This window comes from Ochotona princeps, chromosome Y, assembly GCF_030435755.1.
Source record: "Ochotona princeps isolate mOchPri1 chromosome Y, mOchPri1.hap1, whole genome shotgun sequence".
Lineage (NCBI taxonomy): Eukaryota > Metazoa > Chordata > Mammalia > Lagomorpha > Ochotonidae > Ochotona > Ochotona princeps.
Window position 1 is genome coordinate 9405987 of NC_080866.1, and position 25100 is coordinate 9431086.

Genomic DNA, 25100 nt, shown 5'->3' on the forward strand with positions numbered 1-25100 from the left:
TTGATTTAGGTGTCCAGTGTCAGTATGTCTCAGTGAAGGGCCATTGCATGTCTTCATGTCACACATAGAGTGATATTCTGGGGACTCAGTTCCATAACTTTAGTGGACCCAGCTTAGATGTTTCACAGATAGAGTATTGCAAGTTTCATATGCATGTATTCACACATTTCCATGCAAATAGTCTTTTGAATGTTGACATTTAATTTGAAGTGGGGGACTTAACACTAAAGTCATTATAAGAGATTACCAATGCAGGTCAATATTAGTCTTGAAACAATGACTCCTTGGTGCTTCCCAACCTAAAACCTAGGAGTAGTGTCAGAAGGCATTCCAAAAGTAGGCTGATGTGACAGACACAAGTCTGAGAAACGGCTAAAAAGAGGTACAAGCAAGAATAAGGCCTTGGCCAGTGTGCATGCTTTCTGCAGTGAGTCTTTGGAAGTGTTTTTGTGCTCTCCATGACAAAAGTGACCATCTGAGCTCTGTCTAGTCATCTAACCAGGAACAGACTATACTGCTCATCTCTTCCCTAATTCATAGCGTTTTAAAGAAGGTGCTGTGTTAATTTTACTTAAACTCCCTGCTGTTCCATGCAGACAGACATGACCTAAGTTTGAGTAGCTTTTGAGATATTGTTTTACTAAATATATAAGAACCAGCATTCTGAAAATAGACTTTAGTCAGACACCTATAAAAGCAATGTCTCCCCAATTATTGTTGCTTGCTTTCTTTCCCAGGACAGACAAGATAACTTGCAGTGGACATACAGAAATAAATGGGCCAGGCAACGAAATGTAGAATGTGTTATGAAATAGAACCCATGATTTCAGATAAATATTGGATAGCTATTCTGATAAAGGAAAATTGTGAGTTTATTTTACTTATTTGTTTTCAAGGGCTCAATGGAACTCAGAATTTATTAATGTGCTAACATAATTGTTCACCTGTAAGCAATAGTCTCAGAAATATAGACTGCAACTTTACAAATGCTAAGCAAGACAGAGCTGTTTTCCCCACCAAAATACTAGTTGACTTAAAAAAAAAAAAAAAAAAAAAAACAGCATTACACCCGTCTTTACTTTCTCTCTCTTTCCTCTTCTCATAACCACTGATACAGGCACCAATCATAACCACTGATACAGGCACCAAGGACTACATCGCAACTGCCAATGAGAACATGTAGAATTGGAGTGCCCTCAGAGACTGAGAATGCATCCACTCCCACTTGAATCTCCCTCATGGAATAGAAGGAGTCCAAATCCCTCCTCGCAGGGTCCAATGTCACTGGAACAACAGCCAGAAGCCCTGAGCAATCTGCAGAAATAGAAGAACAGTAAACTCCCTTCAGGACTAGGAAGGGGAGCTTTCTCTGGTCCTTATTTAGTTCCAACTTTAGATCTCCACCCCCTCCTGCAATGACTGTCAAGGTCGCCCCAGAGTGCCCCCCTAACAACAAAACAAACAAAAAAAACAAACAAAATAAACAACACAAAACAAAAAAGAATAGAATAGACAGAGAACAAAAAAGAAAGCTTAGAACCAGACAGGAAATGTTCAGCGGGGACTCACATATGCGCTACTAGGTAGGACAAGCAAACAAGTTACACCTAACTAGGTTACTGAAGATTTCTCTGCACACCCCTTCTAAAACAGTACTGTGCCTCAACTGCTGACATATGCCTTGTTAACGTTGTAAGCCAACTGGTTTATCCTAACATCTGAGAAGTTCAGAATAGTATTAAACCCTCCAAAATTTTCATTGCTACAGGAAAGATGTAAAATCTTAATGATTTTAAAAAATCTTTGGGAGACGTTAATTGGATGAGACCCAGTATGAAACTTACTGATACAGATTTGAAGCCTTTTATTGATATCCTAAAAGTAAATTCTTCGGCATTCCCTAGGGCGCCTGCCTATGGAGTGATGACAGGCCCCACTTAAGGTTGAGATGGCCATTGCACAAGCTCACTTGACTAGGATTGATAGCAGTGCCCTGCTTTTATTTGTTGCTATAACATCCTCATATATGCCTACCGGGGTCCCTATATTGTGGGAACATTTGCATTTCTCCTGCTAAGACAATTGTGCTTTACTATTTGGCCTTTGCAGAGTTGATAAGGAAAGCATTTAAGAGCAGTCTAAGATATTTTGGGAAGGTCCTAGATACCATTATCATTCTGTACACTTGGAAGCAGCTTCTGTGGTTGCAAAACTTTAAAGAGACCTGGGCAATAATTTTGAGCACTTTAAATCTTAATTTGACAACCACTATCCCAAGAGCCCTATTGCACCTTTTTTTTTTTTTTCGCACCCTGTTCCTTGTAACTTCTTTTCAACCACTACCAGAAGCATTAGCTGGTTTCACTGATTGGTCGTCTAATGGTCAGGCAGCTTTTGTAATAGATGGCCAGGCTACCACGTATTCCACATTCTCTTTATCCACGCAAGTTGTGGAATAGGTGTCAGTTATCACAGTTTTTCATTTTCCATTCAACGCTTTAAGTGGATACATTGTCCATTCTCTTCCTGTGCTGGAGACTGCAGGCCAGATTTCTTCTCACTCTGCAGCAGCATCTCTATTTGCAAAAGTTCAACCCTGCTTTTGGGCATTCAAAGATAAATTCTTTGTGACTCATATTCAGGCTCATACAGATTTGCCTGGACTTTGACATTAGGAAATTCGGCATCAGATACCAGCACCAAATTGGTGGCCTCGGCCCTTGAAGAAATGCAAAAGGCACAATCTAGGTTTCACTAAAATTCCAACACCCTTTATTTGCACTTTAGTTTGACCAAGGACCAAGCCAGAATCTTCATTAAGCAATGGTCAGTGTGGCCTCAATGTTTACCTGCTCCCTTTATGGCTTGAATCCCAAGGAATATTGCTCAATCATGTCTGGCAAATGAATGCAACACACATTCCAGAGTTTGGAATTCTAATGTATGTGCTTGTTACTGTTGATAGTTGCTCTTTATTCTCGCTTCTCCTCAGACAGGAGAACACATCAGGCATGCTCTGGCCCATTGTTCTGCATGTTTTTTTAATTATTATTATTTTGGGAACTCCCAAAGCTATTAAAACTGATAATGTCCCCTGCTATATCAATAATAAGTGTTCTGATTTTGCTGTCTTCCACCATATACATCTAATTACAGGTATTCCTTACAATTCCTAAGAACAAGGTATTGTGGAACATACCAATCATGCTATTAAGGATTATCTTATTAAAGCAAAAAAGGGTGAGTAGAGCTCTCCCCAAGATCATTTGAACCTTGTATTATTTATCTTAAAATTTCTAACATTGGATGCTGAAAGACAGTCAGCTGCAGATCATCACTTGAATCTATCTTGGAAGCAGAATTGTTATGTGATGGTATCTGCTGCTTGTCCATTCTTTCCCCCCAAATGGGACAACTGCCTCTGAATTTTCTTTTACTTGTCCACTTCCTGTGCACTACCAGCCTTGGCTGACTTCAAAGCCCATGCTTGTCAGTACCCAACTTTCCCTTGGCAGCATGATCACCGGCAATTTAGTCAACATATTACCTAGATTTTCAGCAACTCCCTGCCTTTGCATTCAGCTGGTCCAAGCTTGTGCCAGGATCAAATACTCCCACTCCTTCCTCCTTTTTGGCCTCTTGCATCATCTCCTCACTGCCACACATCTCAGTATCATGGTCATGCGTGCTCCCTGGAATTTGTGTTTGTTTTCTGCCAGAGCTCTTGTCATTCTGTCTGACACTCAGAGGAATGTTTAAATGTGATTATGAAGAAAAACTGTAAAAATTCAATATCCTCCATACTTAATTTGACTGCGATTTTATCTGAAGGACATGAATCATTTTTGTATTCTTTCCCTGTTTCCAGGACACTTTTGACATGAAAACATCTTGTGTATATACTATTGCACAGTTGAGTAGGTCAGAGTGGAAAAATGAATTCAAGAATCCAGGGTTGTTTTGTTTTGTTTTGTTTTTTTCTTAATTATATCAATAAGTACATACATTTTCTCCTGTAGACCTTCAACTCTCTGTTATGGGAAAAGAATATATGATGAGGAATTATTCCACGATTTCAAGTGATGGCTTATTTTGCAGAAAGAATAGCCTTACTCCTGAACTTAAAGCTAACATACACACACACACCACACACACACACTGTCAAAATTACAGACCTACGCATATACCCTCTTTTTTCAATCTTGTGTCATTCATTTATTGCATTGTTAATAGCTTTTAATGGAATGAATGCATTATGTAAAAGAATGCACATCTTTTAACATAAATTGAATATAAATTTGGAATGGATATTTCTTAATCAGCCCTAAACTGGGGTATAGGATTTAATTAATTTGTTGTGAGAGTAAGCTGAAACATTAAATATAATTATGCAAGTCATCATACAAATATAGCATAATTTTTCAAAAAGCAATAACATGTGTATGTTCTGCTTACAAGGAGAAGTCTACGCTTGTCATGCAGATACTAAGTCAATAACAGTTTATTCTGTCAGTAGGCACAATTTGAAAGGGTAATGTTTTCTTAAACTGGCAGAGACTCTGTGACTGATCCTTTGATTCTTTAAACATCCCTGAATTCTTGAGCAACTTCAACATAATTCTTGGTTTGCAACTTCTGTAAAAATCTGTACTGTACTGATCCCTGTGCTGCTTGTCTGTGGGAACAACCTTTAAATTTCCATGGAAGTCTCGTTAAATAGGAATGGCATACATGAATTTGATTTTAACATCAGCGATTAATTTCATTTGAGAATCTACTTAAAATTTGTAATTATTACATATTAGTAACATTTCTCACACTGCATATGTTTTTTGAGGCACAATTTATTACAGGTAGAAAATGTGAAGATTTGAAGAGTGCAGAGAGTATATCTCTCCTGATATTTCACAGTCAACAAATATATGAAGCCATAGGGTTCTGAGACTGTGATGTGAATTGAAACATGTTAGTCTCTTTAATATCCTTTTAATTTTGCCAGTGTAGTCTTATTGTAAGCTTAAAGGAAATAAGAGGGAGGAGTATCAAGTGTGACACACTAAGAAGATATGTTTTCACACTACACATAGAGATATCCAAAGTAACATGATTTGTTCCCTAACAAATTAACTAGGCACCCTGTGGCCAAAATGAATTTTTGTTTGTTAGTACATATATGATGTTAATAACATCAACATATTTTATCCATATGCTTTAATTATTTTGTTCACCTCTGTAACTGATTTATAGATAAGCGTTCTGTAACACCCATCATATTGTCCTTCTGAAAATTGTTTTTTGATGGAAATTAGAATGCTTATGTGTGGTTTCCTTTGGCAATTCAGTGGTACCAAGATGAAGCTAACATACTGCTTCATGACAAACAGTAGTAGGACAAGAGTCTGTGCCCCTGTTAATGTGGGATTCCCTGTGTTGTGGGACATCTGAGTCATCCATGGTATACACTTTCTGTGGACTTGCCCTGGGAATCAAAGTTGGGGTGCGAATTTTACGTAAAGAGTGATAGGATTGTGTAAGAGGATAACTTTGTGCTATGAATGTGGTTTACAAATATTCAAAAGTACTATAAACATTCAAGTAAGTCTTGACATTATTTCCCTAAATCTGCACTTAACCCTATACTGCCAACCTCACTGGATTCTTCCATAGTTGTGAGACTCCTGTAAAAGTAGTGGAGCATTTTCTGAACAAAAAAATAATTATTATTTTTCCTATCAAATAAATTGTTACTTCAATATAAATATTTTCAGCATGAATAACATACACTGGCTTGATCCATTAAATTCCTTCTTGGTTCCTAGAGACCAGCCCACAATGTGTTAAACAAGTAGATTTGGAGCAACCACCAATAACCTTCACTAGGCCCATCCCCAGCCCTGGGTTCTATGGATGATGGTATGTGCGGCAGACTGGTCTGGTTTGTCCTAAAATGCATTTGATCTTTGTGCACAACCAGTGAATCCTACAACCTAGTCCAGTCCAAACGACCCCACTATCCAGTCCACACTTTTGGGGGTTGCTCAAATGAGGCTGCAATTTCTACTGGTAAACATGAGGGCTGAGTGTGCAGTTAGCAGAGATGGGCTGGGCTACAGTATCCATTAGTTTGTGTAGGAGATAGGGCTGGAGACAGAACTCACCAAACAACTACAACCATGAGTGTGTGTGTGTGTAGGCTGATGTGGGTGATGGTATGAGCCAGACCCTGCACTAGCTGGCAAACATGGGAGTCAGGTTTGGAGTGACCTCTGGTGAGGTTTCTTTGAAGACCACTCCAACTGGACCCCTGGACTCACAACCCCAGTTATGGGGAGACTCACAGGATCAATGATTTTATCATGGAATGCATGTACCACAACTGGGTTCTCACAGAACCTGCAGAAAGCGCAGTGGACAGTATGCCTTGGTATGGATAATGGGGGATATGAAGTTCATTGGGGCATGCAGAGAATATCTGGTACAATAGCACAACAAGTTGGACAATTTTTTTCAGCCAAGCTTTGACATAAAGTATCTGGGTGAATAGAGCCTCTGAGGTGAATGGTGTCAGCCAATGGACCTTGGAAGGACTTCTCATCCTTGGAGTAATGAATCAGCAGCATTTCAGAACTGTTGAAACCACTTGATCACTACAGGAAAAAGAAAAAGAAAAATCAAGCAATGGCTCATCTGTCTTCTCCTATTTTTTGACCCTACCTGCATTAATCAGTGGTCCACATGGGCTTGCACTCTTCCCAACAATATAATCACCATCAAAAATAACATTTAAAATAAAAAAGAAACCATGGGGGGAGGGAATTAGGAAGGGTTGGAGGAATCCCAGAGCCTATAAAACTGTGTTATAAAATGAAATAATAAAAATAAATAAATAAATAAATACATAAGTAAGTAAATAAGAAACTATGAACAAAACAATAAAAAACATAAGCAAATTTGAATAGCATATCTAATAAATTAGGCACTTATGTTTTGGGTGGTTTCTTTGGCACTCTAAGCAACCATTCCTCTGTCTCTTCCGCTGAGATCATCTCTCTTGGAATTCATGAGCTTTAGGCAACTCTATGCAGGATAATTGTCTATCCTTTGCTTATTTTTTCTTTTTTTGGCACTTTACATTTCTTTTTAGCTGGCGATCCTGGGAGCCAAGATTTCGGTATCAACATCTTTTGCTAATACTACTAAATGTACAGTCAGAGTAGTATCAATGCAGGAGACCCTGAGCATGATATTGTTTCCAGACTTTAGAAGGGCTCAAATTTCTGCTGCAGTCATTTGTGGAGTGAACCAGCAGATGGTAAGATCTCTCTATCTCTGCTTCTCTCTATGTGAAATACACCATTTTAATAAAAATAATCATTTTTTTTTAAAAAATATTTATTTTTTATTTTAAAGGCAGATATACAAAAAAGTAGTGTTAGGAGCCATAGACTTATGGGCCTTAGACTTGGCCCACCTGACAGCCTGTTGCATTGCAAAGCCTGCTTGTGCAATCAGGGCTACAGCAGGCAAGATATTAGGACAAAACAACTTTTGTTGGCAACGCCCGCGTCGCCACGTAATCCGAGCTGAGCGGAGGGACTAGGGTTACAACACAGACAGCGCACAGAGGACAACACAACACAAGACGCAGTACACCAAAATGCCGATCGATGATAGATTGATCTTTATTGCAACTCCAGGCTTTCTTTTATACTCTCCCAGTGTTTATCCAGTCCTCAAGGGACCACCCTAAATCCTCGAGTTCCTCCCAGTAGTGGCCACCCTAAATCCCTTGAGTTCCTCCCAGTGTTTATCCAATCCTCTAGTGGCCACCCTAAATCCCTTGAGTTCCTCCCAGTGTTTATCCAATCCCTTGGCAGATAACTTGACAAGTAGGAAGCAGGAACTTGCGGTTAAGCCAGTGGCTAGATATATCAGGCCAAAGTTACCAATCCTGTTATGCTCTGAGAAAAAAGCTCAGCTGTGGAGTTAATCCTTGGGAGACCGGGGTCTGCAATCTTTGTGTAGAGCAAGCAGAATAGAACCTCCACCTTTGTTCCTGTTCAAATAATTAGTTCCTCCTCTGTTTCAATATAGCTGATTAGCTCCTTCCCTGCTTCAGTGAAGATAATTACTCCCAGGAAACTCCTCGTTCTCTCCCCCTCCCCTAGAGAAGAAGGTATATATATGAGGAGTAAAATAAAGAGAAAGGCACTCTTTTCCACCAAGTACGAGTGTCCGTGTGTTTCTTGGGCCAGCAGCCCGGGGCTATCAGTCCGACATTCCCAGTCCACCCTCAGGGTTTGAGCGTCGTGTCCTGTAGGTTGGGACAAGGTAGATATTCTCTCTGATGGTTTACTCCCCAAGCAGCTGCAATGGCTGGAGTAGAGACAATCTGAAGCCAGGAGCCAGGAGCTCCTTCCAGGCCTCCCACATGAGTGCAGGTTCCCAAGTCTCTGGGCCATCCTGGACTTCATTCCTAGGTAACAGGGAGGGAACTGGATGGGAAACAGGGCCACTGGGATTACAACCAGTACCCATATGGGATCCAGGCATGTTCAAGGTGAGGACCTTAACCACTACACTATTGTGCAGAGCTCAAGAATGTTTTTTGAAAACTGCAAATTGAAATTACGTATTCATAGGTTATGACATATCTTCAATTTCCAAAGCACTTCTATTAGGACAGAGTAGAAAGAAGTGTATTTACTGCTACAACTTGGTTTGAACACAATTGAAATCTGTAAAAAGGATCAGAAAAACAGTGGGTCAAATAGTAATTAATCAGAAAGGAGTTTGTTTGAGCTAAGGTCAGAATACAATAAGAGTTCATTAGATACTGTTATAGTTAGTTTGGAATAGATTGCTAGTGTAATTTTGGGGCAATCTTTTAAGTAAGACGCTTTAGCAGATTGATAGAAATCTTTTAGAAATCTTCAAAGAAGTCCACGTTTTTTTTTTAGTTGTGAAAGAGAAGGAAGAGAGAACTCTTCCACTTACTGTTTTATTGTGCATGTGATTTTAAAGGCTAATTTTAGATATTGTAATTGACCTGCTGTGTGCATGGACATATACATCTCTCTGGATAAAGGCACATAGTGAGATGGTTTGCATAACACTGGATACAATCTCAGATATCTGAAGAGTCTCTTTAGTGGCCTTCAAATAGTCATCGCAAATAGTTTACAGTGTAAAATACATAGCAAATAATAACTTCATGATTCACCATGCCTTAATCTCATTGCTGTGTGTTTGTTTTGTATATGTGCTGCCAAAGTGAGCACTGTGTGTTTGTTTTGCTGTTATATGATAGTTGTAACTTGGAGTAGCATTTGAGATAGTAGCTAATCCTTTTTTATTATTATTTCCCTCTCCCTAATATCTAGAGAACATGCATTCACATTTGTGTTTGCCATTCCCAATAATCCTTTCAAACGTGTCTGTCACGGTGCTTTTCCAATTCTTTCTTTTTGGGGGGAAGATGAGGACTTCTGATCTGCTTCATTAATTGGTTTCTCTTTTGCTCGAAGACCATACTATTTGAATGTTACTACTCTGTAAGCATCTTATAATCTGTATTGTGATGTTTCCAGATATGCTTTTGTAACTGGAGTGTATATTAGCTAGTTGTTGTGTCTGTGTTTTCTATATGGGTTTTAGGGTTTATGACTGTAGATGTGAAGAGTGTCACAGGCAATAGATCGGGATCTCATTTAAAGTGATTTTGCTTGTGGAGTGCAGGTATTTGAGGGCAATGATTCTGCAAATCCAACAACATGGAAGTTTGTTTTAATATTTTTGATGTCCTTGGGTATTATTTTCTTGAATGCTGTGTCATCTTCATTGTTGAGATCCTCTTTGTTTTGTTTAGACTTTTCCAAGGCATTTAAGTTTTTGGCAGCTATTTTTTCTGGAGCTAATCTACCAAGTCCTTTGCCAGGCTTTGGATTGTATATGCCCAGGATTCTGATTTGACTTGTTCATTTTATAAGCCGGTACTTTCCCAACCTCCCAGATGAGATTCACTGGTTGTCTTTGAATGTTCCCTAAATGGAGGACCATGCTGTGTGCAAATAGGCACAGGTTGATTCTTGTTTTCTAATTTCAATTTCTTTTGTTATTATGATTGCATTGAGGAATTTTTCTCCTGCACCACACTTGTTCAAACTTTTTGGTTATTATCACTATTCTTTTGAAAGCATGCTGTGTTTTACTCATTATTTAATTTGCATTTACTTGTGTTTTACTGACTCCTCTTTTCTCTGTAGATCTGTTTCATATTCTCATAAGGATTTCATCAGTTTGGTTAGATTGATTCAAAGGTATGCAACAATCTTTTCTATTGATTTAAAGGGGATTGTAATTATGGAGTGTTTTTCAGCCATGGAGATATTTGAGCATACCAGTGCCACTGATTTATGATATTTAATTTTGTGTCTAGCTATTCTGCAAGACTCATTTATGAGTTTCAACTATCTCCATATTGAGTACTCTGCATTGCCTATGTAGAAGCATGTTGCACATTAACAGATATTTTTAATTCCATGTTTCCAATTTTAATTTTTTTTGTTTTTCTGTATTGTTTCCTTAATATATCTGATGTAAAAGGAAATTTTAAGGGAGAAGCCCCACCCAATCTAATATCTTTATCTAAACTGAAGTCTATGTCTAGAGATTCAAGTACCATGTAAAGCAGGAGTGGTGAAAATGGACATCCTTGTCTTGTTCTAGTCATTACTGGAACAGCTTCTGGTCTTTTCCCTGTCTAGAATGGTCCCAGCATTGTTTTTTTCTCTTATTTTGTGATGACTGTATTGTAGAATGTTCCTCTTTTGCTTGTCTTGCTTAAGGTTTATGGCATGAATTGGTGTTGGATTTTATCAAATGATTCCCTTGCATCTATTGAGATAACCATGTGCCTTTTTTCAATTTGTTGATGCTATATATTATAGATATTGATTTGCAAATGTTGAAACCACCCCTGAAGGGATTGATATGCCTGATGCACTGTTGGTTCTTGTTGATTAGTATATTGCTGAGGATAGTTGTGTCTATGTTAATTAGGGATTCAGGTCTGTGTGTACAGGTCTCTTTTTCTGTTTTGTCTCTAACTTTGGTGTTAAGGTGATAGTGGCTTCATATAAAGTGTTTGGAAGGAATACCTTTCTTTCTATTATTTGGAATAACTTGTGGAGATTTGGGGATTAGTTTTTGAGACACTTGTTAGAACTCAGCTTTAAAACCAACTGATTCAGGCTTTTTGATTTCCCCCAGTGGGAGTGATTTTATTACTGATACAATCTTACTAGTACATATAAGAATGTTTACATTAATAAATTCCATGTGATTCAATTTTGGGAGGCTTTCTATGTTCCCATTTCTTCCCAGTTTTCTATGTTTTCTGATTTGCTGGCATATAGTTAATGTATTAACTCCTGATTATACTATATGTTTGAATTATCCATTATTATGCTTCCTTTTTGGTCTCTGATTCTATAGACTCAATTCTGCATCTCATTTCTTTAAATAGCTGGACTAGTTGGAAACCTATTTTATTGATTTTTTTCAAAATACCAACTCTTTGATTCATTGAGCATGTGTATTATTTTTCTATTTGGTTTATTTCATTCCTAATTTTCTTTATTTCTTTTTTCCAGCTAAAATTGGAATGCTATGGTATTTGAGCTCCTTTGGCCATGCTGTGTTGATACAATTTTAATTCATGCATTTTTTTCCTTTTAATTAATCTGTAACCCAGTTTGCTCATTTATTAGCACATTGTTCAGTTTCAAAATCATTGTGTGTCTTCTGTGGGTAATTTTTACTACATGGTCTTATAAAACTGTCTTAGATTTGTTCTGTGCTTATTTTATTATAAATCATGGAGAAAATGCCATGCACTAATTAAAGAAAGAGTGGCTTCTCTGTTTATAAGATAAATGTTTGTACAGACACGTTGAAAGTACATTTGCTCTTGTGTGTGAATGGGCTCTGTTGTTTCCTTGCTGCGTTTTCATCTCTTTGTTCTGCCCATTGATAACAATAGTATATCAATGTCCTCCACTCTTATTGCATTATAGTGCATTTCTCCTTTTAAAATCCATTAATATTGGTTTCATAGAGCTGGGCTCCTTTGCATTTGGTGTATATATATTTGGTTTGATTATTTCCTCTTGCTGAATGAATCCTATGATGGTTGTGTGGTGTCCTTCTTCAACTCTTTTAATGATTTTTTTGTTGCTGTCTACAGTATCTAATGTAGAAATGGCAATGCCAGGTCATTTTCTTCTTTCCATTAACTTGGAATATCTTTTTACATCCTTTAAGTGTTAGTTTCTACAAATCTTTATGGTGAGATGTGTCACTTGTAGCTAATGGATAGATAGCTTATCTTTTGTGAGTCAGCCCATTACTCCAAACATTTAATGCATGAGTTTATTCCATTTGCACTCAGAATAAATACTGATAAATAATCACGTTACCTGTCATTTTACCAATAACTCTTTGCTGTTAAAGATTTTCTTCCTTTATGTTACATAGGTACAGTTACCTGTGGTTTTAGTGGTGCTATTTTTTTCTCATTTAGTACAACACTTTTTACAAAATTAAATTTGTGCTACATGTCTAGTAAATGTGAAGTCACTGAGCTTTGTTGGCTGTGGAAGTATTTATCTTTTATTTTCAAAGACAAAGGAAGGCATTTTGATTAAATTATTCCCGGATGACAATACTTTCCTTTGAATATCTTCAATATGTCATTCCATTTCTGCTTGGCAAATGGAGTTCTTGAAAGTCAAGTGGTCAATCTTAGTGGAGTTGCTCCTATGTAAACATTCGTCTGTATATGTATACTTAAGCATATTTTCCATATATTCAACTGAAGAGAGCTTGAGTATGTTGTTTCATGGTCAGAAGTACTAGTAAATCTTTAGTACCAGGTTTTGTTTCTGTTCCTTCTGAAACTGCAAAATCTTTTATATCTTCTCTTTTGATGGTGTTCCTAAATATTTGAATATATTCTTCGTTTGACCCATACCCACTTACAGATTTTTAACTGCTTTAATTATTGCAGTAATTGTCTTTAAATTATAAAGTTATTTTTCTGTTTCATGTATTGTATTATTCAGGTTTTTCACTTCATTTTAATTTGCTGTATTATGTTCTTCATTTCTGATATTTTGTCTTGTTTGTCTTTCAATATTGCTATTTCTGTTGTGATACATTCCTTTATTTTCTTGAACTTCTGTATGCATTTCTTGGTGCTTTTAATGAAAATTAAAATAAATATAAAGGGTTCTTTTTCACATATCTTGATGTCATCCTCAGTAAAATGTGAGTCTAGTCTAGATGTTTTTCTCCCTTCTTGGGCAGACACTGCTAACTTAATTTTGTACCTATATTTCTTTTTTAATTCATGGTTTTATCACATATCTGATCTGAGGATTCTTCTTATATTTGATTTAGAAGCTGTGTTTTCACAGGTTTGTACATTGGAGACGTGTTTAAACAGATGGAGAAGCATTATCCAAGATGAAACAAAGCATGCACAATCCAAGAAAGTAAAAGAGGACAGGATGATGACAAAGGGACACTTGGAGACCCACCAACACAGAAAAGCAACAAAGACAGAGAGGATGGATATTCCAAGATTTTCTTGCTGTAACTACGCCACACCCTACAGTGAGTTTGTCCCAGGCTACCATGAGGAGCTTCGATCATGGAATCCCAAGCCACTATCCCCTGCTCACCACTATCCAACCATTCTGGTAATATGCTGTCACCACACCATTGCCTTTTCAGACTACCTCCCACTCCTGATTCCAGCAGTACCTAGGACAGGGAGAGAACAGCTATCCTAGATTACAGGACATTACACAGCTTAATTTTTCTTGCATATTTTTTGCTGGGAACTAATTGTAAATGATTCTTACATGGGGGAAGGGCAGCCCAACTGAAGACCTGTCCAAGACTGGAGCCAAAAGAGAACAGTGTTTCCAAACATGTTTTATGATAAAAAAAAGAACAAGAGTACATCTATCTGTGATAACATGCTCCTTCTTCCTTCAGTTGAAAAATAAAAAATTGTGTAGACTTGAAATGATAAGTCATGCAATGAATAACTTTCTTACTAATGTTTCTTTATGCAGTGACATTGTAGAGTCTTGCTGTCATGCCTATTTAACTGTCTACATAATTGGCCTCTTGTTCTTCAATATGAGGCTCCTTGGGCTCTGCATCTCCTAATCTAGTTGAAACTAGTGACAGGGCAATAGTTGTTCATTATTTAAAACAGTTTGAGCTCTAGTCCATATGATATTATGATATTATAACATGCAACTAATTTCTGCAACCTGGTTCATTACCATAAACTGAAAACACCAGATGCAATGAGGTGTCTTAGGAGGCTTATTCCAGTGGGGCAGGAATGGGGTGGGGGTGGTGAAGAGGTAAGAAGGAAAAAGGAAAGAAAGAGGGCAGAAGGGAGGCTGGAAGGATAAGAGAGAGAGCGCAGCACCTGGGCACCCTTTTTGTCTGTAAGGTGTGGGGAGCGGGTATTGGGAGGGTTTGAGGACAGACTCCAGGGGATTGGTGTGTGGGACTATCACAGGCTATTGCCCAAGAATGATTGGTAAGTGGGCAGAGTGGGGATGGGACTGGGGGGGCTGGTGGTAGGATCTCAGGTGAAAAGACTGATTGGTGGATGGCTAGACCAGCGTGAATTTCATGAGCTGTGAGGGTCCAGTGTGGGATAATCAAATAGCTCCTTACATTCCTCCCTTTTGTTGTATATAAAGGAAGAAGGGCATTGTTCTCTATGGCTTCTAGGAGCTGTTTTCTATTGGCAGTGGTTGCAACCCGGTGGGAAGAATGGGAGATGGAAAGTTGCTTCTACTTCTGCAAAAGAAACTGGATAATAGTTTGATTAAAAAAAATTACATTTCAGTGAATAAGAATTGAGGGAAGGATTCTTAAGAATCCTTTTGCAGAGGTGGCTTGACTTCATTTTCTCTTAGCCAGACCTTCTTGTGCTTTAGTCATTGATTCTTATTTAGTCCTGGTGGTCTATGTAGACAGGGTAGCTTCACCAGGAACCAGAGACTCTGACTGCCTATCATCCTATCTAAATCCTCACATTTCCAAGCAGAGGAGTGAACAGGGATAAAGGGGCGATGACCACTGAAAGGGGGCGTTGTTGTGTAACTGCAGCAGTAGGGGGTTCTAGAGGTTCCTGGAAGAAGGTAAAAGTCATTAGATGTCTCAAGTACTGCCTGACATTTGAAGTCTTTTCTTGAAGTCTAGATAACAAAATGTAATATAATTATAGAGTTCAATTAGAAACTCAGTTGGAATACTTGGGCTTTCAAGCTTAGATACAAAAGAATTGTCAGGTTTCAAACTTTGTCAGAGTAAACATTACTTTAGTTTAAAACAATGGATTAGATTTGTATCAGTTTAACTGAACTACTTCAGTACCAAAATTTTTAACATATCCAATGAATGCAATGAAGCACATGGAGCCTTTTGAGTTGTATGAAATTGTCATCTGAAACAATGAAAGGATTAGTGTGTGGCATCAGAATATAAACCCATCACAGATATGCACAAACCGACTTTTTGACTAACCTTAACAATTACTGCATTTGATATCTGAAAATACTTTAGTAATTTGAATCTATCTAGGAAACAGGCAAGTGCTAGATTTTACAAAAAATATTTTACCAATTATTGCAAGCCCTAAGAGTTTCAGGAACACATCTATAGCCTAAAACATAAAGCACAGCACTCAAAACATTCTGTTACAAGACCTACTAGTCACACTTTAGGTAACACAAGATATAACCTAGTTTTCAGTTACAATGACCTGGCATTTTATAGTATTACAACAAGATTTTACAGAACTTTATATACTTTCAGGCAGAGGCAAGTAATCTACTAATTTATAGGGTAACAAGCCATGTACTGGCAATTGAAGAACACAGGAATCTTAAATATATGATCTGAGAAATCCCAAATAATTTGGCAAATCATGAGCAAGACATCAAATCTGCCATAGGGCAGTGAGGATATCCTACCAAAGTGAAGTTTAGCTAAAACTGAAGAGGGAGGTGGCAAACATGTCTATCAGGAGGCTGGTCTTTGATACAGGCTGAACAATTACAGGCTAACTAACTTTTCCCTAGAAAAGCTTCTTTTCTGAGGTGAGGTCTGTCACCTAATATAATTTGGGGATCCTGAGAGACCCTGATTGTCACTATAAAAGAGGGAAGAAGCCAGATTCAGTGTGATAGTGTAGTGCTGTAAGTCCTCGGCCTGAAGGCACTGGAATCCCATATGGTAGCTTATTCTAATCTTCGCTTCCCAGCTTCCCATCCAGGTCCCTGCCTGTGTCCCAGGAAAGCCAGGTCCCTGCCTGTGTCCCAGGAAAGCAGTTGAGGGTGGCCCAAAGCGTTAGGACCCTGCACCCACGCAGGAGACTCAGAAGAGCTCCTGGCTCCTGGCTTCAGATGGGCTCAGCCCCAGCCGTTGCAGTCACTTGGGGACTGAAGCATAGGAAAGAAGATCTTCCTCTCTGCCTTCCTCTTCTCTGTATATCCACTTTCCAAATAAAAATAAATAAATCTAAAGAAAAAAAAAATAGAAAGCTAGCTAGGACATAGAAAGCAGTGTTCAAACAAAACCTTACAGTTTTCTTCACTGCATGAATCACCCAGGGCTCTTGGGTGCTATTCTGATGTCACTGAAGTCCATGGGTGGGTGGCCTTGAGCTTGTACAGGTTCCTGGGCTGCTTTTGTCCCATGTGGGAGATCCAATGGAAAATGACTGACCTGAAGTAATGACTGACCTGAAGTAATAGTCAGGAATAGTTATATCTCCAATGACCTCTTTGGTAGTTGGGACTTGGCCCTGGGTGTCCTTTCTGATGGTCCTTGGTGTAGTGTCCATTGCTTGTGCAATGAGAGCAATTGGGAGGTCCCTGGGGATCTCACTGGAACCAGGAATATTAACCTCTCTCATCCCGCTTTGCCATGGGATCTCCTCCTGGTCTCTGAGTTAAAAGACCATGGTGACCCCTTTAAGAGGTTATCAGGGTACTTTCAGGTCCCATTTGTAAGTTTCTAAAGCTCTGTCCTAATGTCCAGGGCAATTAAGAATCTGTTATCTGTACATCACCTATTCTTCTCTACATAGAATCTAATGGAATATACTCAGACATTCATCAAGCATTTTAAAAGGCTGGGAACTTTCTCTGGCTCTAATCTCAGAGACTTTTTAAAATCAAAATTAAAAGATTTAGCTGAGCAATTCTCATATATGAACACTTTTCATCTATAAATCAATTTGAAGATTGCATAGCTTGGCATGTAAACTTGTGTATGCATACCAGGTACCATACATTATAAAACAAAGCAGCTTTTGTAACTTCTTTTCAGAAACAAGTTCAAGGTTTTAAAAACATTTTAAAGTTCCCAGTTACTTAGAATGGCATCTTGCTCTTAGTAACCCAAATTAAAGATGCTTTTGGCTGAAATCTGTAGCTTGCTGTTTAATGTTAGCTCTATCTACAATGGATGCAAAAGTGTCTGTTGGAACCTAGAAGATGATGCATACTTCACAGTACCCTGTGAAGCAACCTGTAGGACTTTACACACACTTCTACTGTTAGGCCTCTAGACCTTGTTCATTAGGATAACAATTGTGACTAATAATGCAATAAATTAATTAGACTGGTGATATTTTGACAGTTTTATAGTGTGTTACAGTTTTAGCAGTCTGTTAACATTTAATTAGTATAACAAAGTTTATGCCACTTCACATCTTAACAGCACCTTTTAATAAAATCCAAGCAGCCTAGTCAATAACCATCTCAACAAAATGAGAGATAAGTTTTTTTTGACATTCCCATGAGGCTTCACTGGGAATATCAAAAGTCAGCAAGTTTGAATGTTTGAGTTTTTAAATGACTGTTAAATGACTGTGAAGGGTGCCAAATAGGCTTAAAATATCTGAGAGATCAATTGGTTGTTGAACACAAATAATCCCACAACTTAGAAGAACTTTACAATTAGAAAACATTTTGACCAATAAGCATAAGCACCAGTATGTATTAGCCACTTTTGAAACGTTTACCAAGGAACTTTGTAATCATGCAAGTATCCATTCACTTTAAAAGAGCATACAAGCTGACTTGCAGAATTTCCTCCTCTTTATGGCAAGCATTGCTCTAGGTATACACAAGTGATATTAGAACAACAACTTTGGCATAATATCACAACCTCATAATGTTCTTTGCATGATCTAAATTATCCAAAATGACAATCATACCCAAATTATTTCAAATGACATTTATATTATCTAAATCTTATCTCAATCTTTGAGAGTTGCAGGAATCCAGCTAGAAATCCCAATCTCTGGAGACTTGGTTTAGAACTGAAGAATTTAAAGGTCTAAATGTGTTCAAAATCAGCCACATGCACACCCAATTCAAAACAAGAACTACTATGACCAAACAAACATATACACAAACACTTCAGAACAGAGAGACGTAATGCAAAATTCTCAAACCTTTTGTAACTTCCCACACCATCGTTGACATACTTTAACCTGGAAATATTTTGTAAATCAAGTACATGGGTTTGTCTTACGCTTTGGAATAATTTATACCAGAGTATTTTATATGTAATTGTTACATTACATTAAGTTACTGAACAAGTTGCATTTTTTATTTTCCTCTTTTTTTAAACTTATTTTTTAAAGATTTATTCATTTTATTACAGCCAGATATACACAGAGGAGGAGAGACAGAGAGGAAGGTCTTCCGTCCGATAATTCACTCCCCAAGTGAGCCGCAACAGGCCGATGCGCACCGATCCGAACCCGGGAACCTGGAACCTCTTCTGGGTCTCCCACGCGGGTGCAGTGTCCCAATGCATTGGGCCATCCTCAACTGCTTTCCCAGGCCACAAGCAGGGAGCTGGATGGGAAATGGAGATACCAGGATTAGAACCGGCGCTCATATGGGATCCCGGGGCTTTCAAGGTGAGGACTTTAGCCACTAGGCCACGCCGCAGGGCCCTTTTCCTCTCTTTTTTTAAAGAATGGCTAAATCACTTATCTCTTATTCCACCCCTCTCAGCTAAGCGGTGGGAGGGAAAGCTAGAGAAACTTAGGCCCTTGGGGTGGCTGGGTGTGGTCAAGTCAAAAGAAACTGGGAGAGCAAGTTACACCAAGTGTAAAAACAGAAGAAAGGTTTTAAACAGAAAATCTTTGTCTGCTACCCAGTGAGGAGAGCAAATGGAGAGGGAGAGAAAAGGCAAAATGGCAGACAAAGTGATAAGGTGGGAGATGAAACCACAGATGGAGGAGGATAAGAAAGGGGTTTCTTAGAAACATGACAAAAGAGATGGGGAAAGCACATGGCGCCAGAGCCCTGGAAGAGGGCACTGGGTTTTCTTACTTCATGGCTAGAGAACTATGGAAAAGACAGACAAAAAGCTGAGAGTGAAGAGAGAATGAGACTCCCTCAGTTTTCCAATTGCATGCAGCAATCAGATTCTGAAAGATGTCCAGATCCAAAATGCCATTAACTAGCCACTTGGAGGACTTAGGAGTACTGGGGCCAATCCACATTACAGAGGTGTATTAAAGTTTTACATTTTAGATAATGTGGCAATTGAAGGGTTTCTAAATTTGCTAGAAGATAGCCCAAGGTGCTGTTGGGAGGAACTAGTGATAAAAGCAAAGCTCCCATGATTATGGCTCAGGAATGATTACCACAGTGGACCCAGTCATCCATAACGACCCAGTGGTCAGAAAATTTGGCTCTCATAGAAGGCTGTCACCCCCTCTGTAATGGATGAACTAATTCCCAAATACTGCCTGTACCTGTATCTGACGTTATTAACTCAGTCCTGTGGTCCAACTTAGACATACCAGGGGCACCGCAAAGTTACCCAGTATTCAGGGGACTTCCTGCCCAGTGGCTAGGAGACATGGCACCTGGCCAGGGTTTGCAAATTTACAGAACCAGTCTCCTAAAAACTCCCAAAAGTGGAAAATCAGATCTAGTTGGAGGAGCACAAATGTGCCAAGCTACACCCAGAACTCCAAGGACTGAGGAAGGGAACCCTTACTACAACAGTGTGTGCCTGCAATTCCTTAGCATTCAGAAAGATGGCGAATACCTCGCGTGCTCCATGTGGAGATGGAGTACCGGGGAGCGTGTGTCTGGGCTATGTTGTTGCTGGATTGAGTCAGGTGCTAGCAAGGTCAGGTCAGATAAACTCAGGTATGGTCATGAGGAGGTAGAGAATTCTGGAACTGGCAGGCAAAGAAGGCAAAATCAGGAACAGGCCGAAGAAGGCAAAATTAGGAACAGGCCGTTGGAGATGAATTCATGAACCAGTGGGTGGATGGAGATGGATTCTGCGGGCTGCTGATGAACCTTGGTGGGGCAGATGAAGACAGTTAACACAGATCACAGTTCTCACGGTTCGGGTCCCGGTAGTGGCCGAAGGCCTGAAGGCCACGTGGCCAAGTGCTGGGGGAAACCGACCGTCATAGCACCAAATGTTAGTTGTTTAAAAAGGTTGAGTTCTAGTTCTAGTTCATACAATATTATGATAGTATTATGTACAGCTAATTCCCGCAACCTGGTTCTTTACCATAAGCTGAAAACACCAGACGCAACAAGGTATCTTAGGAGGTTTATTTCAGTGTGGCAGGAATGGCGTAGAGGTGGTGGAGAGAAAAGGTGGGAAGGGGAAAGGGAATGGGAAGAGGGGAAGGCAGGCCAGAAGAAGAGAGAGAAGAGAGCAACACCTGGGCACCCTTTCTGTCTACAAGGTGTAGGGGGTGGGGATTGAGAGGATTTGAGGGCAGGCCCCAGGGTATTGATGCCTGCAGGTGAATGCCTAGGTATGATTGGTGAGTGGGTGGGTTTGGGGAAGTGGTTGGAAGATTGGGGGTGGGATTCTTAGGTTAAATGCCAGGTTACATCTGATTGGTGGATGGCTGCACTGGTGTGAATTTTTTGAGCTGTAAGAAGAAATGGAGCCCGGTCCAGTGTGGGATATTTGAATAACTCCTTACAGTTTGATTATTAATAAGATTAAAATGACTTAAAATGAGATGTTAAAACAATATTATCAGTTTTTACACATCCTTTAAGAATTTATTGTATTTCTGTAAAGCAAATCTCACACACAGTACTTTTTTTATATAAGAACACAGATAATTTTTAACTATGATCTGTTTTATCATTAAAAATATTTTAACCAATAATCATAAACATCAATACACATTCTATGTAACTTTGCAAATATTCATTTACTTTAATAGAACATAGAAAGCAACAAACTGTCACAACTTTATAACAGTGACTCATTATAATCCAAATTATTTTAAGTAATAATTAAATTATCCAAATTTTGTCTGTATCTTTGAGAGTTTCAGGGATCCCGCTGTACATCCCAAAGTCAGAAAACTTGATTTAAAGTCTTCTTTTTTTTAAAGATTTATTCATTTTATTACAGCCAGATATACACAGAGGAGGAGAGACAGAGAGGAAGGTCTTCCGTCCGATAATTCACTCCCCAAGTGAGCCGCAACGGGCCGATGCGCGCCGATCCGAAGCCAGGAACCTGGAACCTCTTCTGGGTCTCCCATGCAGGTGCAGTGTCCCAATGCATTGGGCCGTCCTCAATTGCCTTTCCAGGCCACAAGCAGGGAGCTGGATGGGAAGTGGAGCTGCCGGGATTAGAACCGGCGCTCATATGGGATCCCGGGGCTTTCAAGGGGGGGACTTTAGCCGCTAGGCCATGCAGCCGGGCCCAATTTAAAGTCTTGAAGTACCTATAGATCCCATTGAGTTTAACAAATAAAGAAATCCTAATTCAGCAGAGGGAAAAATCTCTCAGGTTAGAAAGGCTTAATAATGTCAAACTTCTGTTCATCAGGGAAGGGTGGGGGAGTATGATTTGGCCAGGTCCTGCCAGATATCCTTCCAGGAGAGCGATTTCACACACACACACACACACATCCACACACACATTTTGTTGTTGTTGTTGTTGCTATAGCCTTCCCCGCTAAAGAGATTGCCCAGCTTGGCAAACACAGTTGCAGCAGAATACTAACCCGAGAATTGGGGCACAAAATTACTCTCATCCCAACACTCACTTCTACTCCACTGCTTCAGCCACAGAGGCAGAGGAGTCAGCCAGTTCCTGGCTGGCTGGGCCAGAAAGCCCACCGCGGACCATGGCTTCCTCTAGCGGAAGACCTATGTACACATGGTAGGCAGGGCCATCTCTGCAGGCAGGCAGGTGAGCTCCACTCCAGGCTGGGCAACCCAGGGAGATTGAGGTGGCCTCTATTCGCAGGCCAGTTTGCTTTCAAAGCTGGACAGGGCGATGGCAAAGGCCTGCAGTGCACACAGCGGGTAGATGTAATCCATCGTTAACACATCCTCTGCTACCCGGCCAAACTGCATCATGATGTAGTCTGGGTCATTGCCATGGATGATCTGGAAGTTCTTCACCAAGGCCTGGGTGACGCGCCCGTGGAAGTTGAATACGTAGGACTAGGTGTCGTCGTTCCACACAGGGGTCTTGTTCTGCAGCTCAATGATGCTCTCCGTGTTCTTGTTCTGCCAGCGTGCCAGCAGCGTCTCATGCTCATTCCGGGGGCGGATGGAGACTCGCTCTTGAACCATGTTCATGCCAGTGACAATCACGCTCATCTTCCCAGGCCCCTTGAAACCCAAGACATTGGTCTGGTAGCACACGGCCGCCAGCTCCTGCCGCAGGGTCCCGCTCTCCAGGGTCGAGGATGACGCTTTCTGAGGGTTGACTCCGTTGTCATACACGGTTAACTTGGTGCCCATCAGGTTGGACCGCAGTTTCCCGATATAGCTGTCCCCGCCTCTGGACAAGTCTGTTGGGTCCACAGAGATGAGGTAATTGGATGTTTTACTCTTCTTTCTCTTCCTTCCCGCTATGAGGAACACCTTCTTCCCGTCCTCACGGTCCAGGTGCAGGAAGTAGGTGGGGTACATGCTCCGATCCATCCCCTTTTTGTCCCATGTGATGCGGCATTTGATGGTGATGCCCTGGGGGGCTGGCCTCAGAGGGAACTCCTCCAGATCCTGAACCTCCACATCCACAGGCGGCTCAGGGGCCGCTGGGCTCGGGGCAGACGCTGTCTCCCTGACGGACTTTCTGCTTGTCGCAGAGCTGGGGCGGGTGTTCCTGTTCAGCTGGGAGGAGCTGGAGCTGTTCTCATCCTCCTCTTCCTCCTCCTCGTCAAAGCTCATGCTGCTGGAGATGCCCTTCCTCTGCATCGTGGCACGCAGGTCCTGCCCGCTGGGCCGAGCGCCCCAGCCAGCGGCTGTCTCCCCCGCGTCCTGGGCATGGTCTGAGTGGCCCACAGTCACGATCTGCACTGGGCCTTGGGCAGCAGGCTTGTCTTCTGCCAGGGCTGCTGGCCCACTGGTGCCTTTGTGCTTCCCCTTTTTCTTCCTGGAGGCCTCACCCTGGCTCCCTGGCATGGTCACCACCTTGGTTCTCTTGACTGAGGCTGGTGCTGGTGGGTGGGCGGCTCCCAGCTGGGCACTGCCTCTTGAACTTGGTAGCTGGTGCTGCCGCTGCTGCTGAGGTAGCACTCCACCAGGGGCGCCTACTTCTCCGACTGCCGGGCCCGCCGGCCCCGGGGCCGCCAGTCTCCGTTGGCCTGCACCATCAGAGGCTCCTGGCGCTTTTTCTCCTGCTTCTGCTCCAGCAGGGCCCGCTGCCGTCGAGTTTCTGCTGCCACAGGTTGCTTCCCTCATTATCTAAGACGCTGTAGTATCTCCAGCGGCTATAGGACAGACTCAGGTGGCTGCTAACCCCCTCCAGCGCAGTCTGGGACCCGGCGGAAGGCGGGCAGCGTCTGCATGGGGCTGGGCGCGCGCTCGCGGGTTGCGGGCTGGCCGGGGCGTGGGCGGAGGACTGTATCATTCGCCCCCAGGGGTGCCCACCCCCAGCTCCGCCAACTCCAGCACGCGCGGGCTGCTGGACTTGGACCAGCGGGGCTGCCTCCCCGGTGCGGGTGTCCCGCGGGGGCGCGGCTGTTGCAACACTGGCGGTTTATTTATTTATTTCCGAGGTGGGCGTCACGTCGCCATGGCAACCGCCCAGTCTATACCCGCGTCACCTGGGCCTGGGTGCTTTCAAACCTTCCCGGGTAGGGGAGCCTCAAGAGGTTGAGAATAAAACTGGAATTTACTAAAACTGGAATTCTGAAATTCAAGAGTTTAAGAATAAAACTGGAATTTACTCAAGACAGAACAGGGCTGGAAGAAAAAGTGGACTTAGAGTGCTGCATTGGGCTTAAGACCCTCATTTTTGCTCTCAGTTCCAGGAGCAGACTGTACTGGCGTTTACTGTTGTTTTTACCATTTTATAAATCATTGGGAAAAACTTTCTCTTTATCTTCTCTACTTCCTTTTTTTTTTAATCTCTGTGAGCATTGAAACTAAATACCACCACTTAAGACAATAGTCTTTTATTTTGTGAAATACGTCCTAGGTGGATGTAAGATTAGAGTTCTGCTTATCAGTTATCTTGGCATTGAACCTGTTAAATCAAACAATTTTAACAAAAAGACGTACATGAAGGCAGACATAGGTGACCACCACATTCACACCATTTAGAAACCTAATGGATTGGTAAAGGTCAGTGTAAATCCTGTGAACTTAAAAGCCAGGATTGGCAAATGGGGCTGTGTTAATCATCACGGTGGCCATCCCCAGAACTACCAAGCTGGCTTCCAGAACACAGGATGGCCACTGACCTCTGACCGAGGCCTCATATATGAAACTTTTGAGTTTCTCGATACCTGTAAAAAATGCCAAAAATATCTGATAGAGATAAGATCTTTTTGTATGACACAATATAGATTAAATTGTTGACATAATAACATTGTTCAACTGTCTAAAACAAAAACAGAAATTTACCTTAATATAGTGATTACCTTAAAATGAAAGGCTATAGATAAGAATTACCACATTGATATAGCTCATATTCATTTAAAGGGCTTGAAGTGTCTTGTTCTAAATTTTTAGCCT

At 40.8% G+C, this 25100-nt stretch overlaps 1 pseudogene; it reads right to left on the reverse strand.

The window, feature by feature from the left end:
• Positions 1-22367: 22367 nt before the first annotated feature.
• LOC131478713 (tubby protein homolog) lies at positions 22368-23991 on the reverse strand (annotated as a pseudogene).
• Between the last annotated feature and the right edge of the window lie 1109 nt (positions 23992-25100).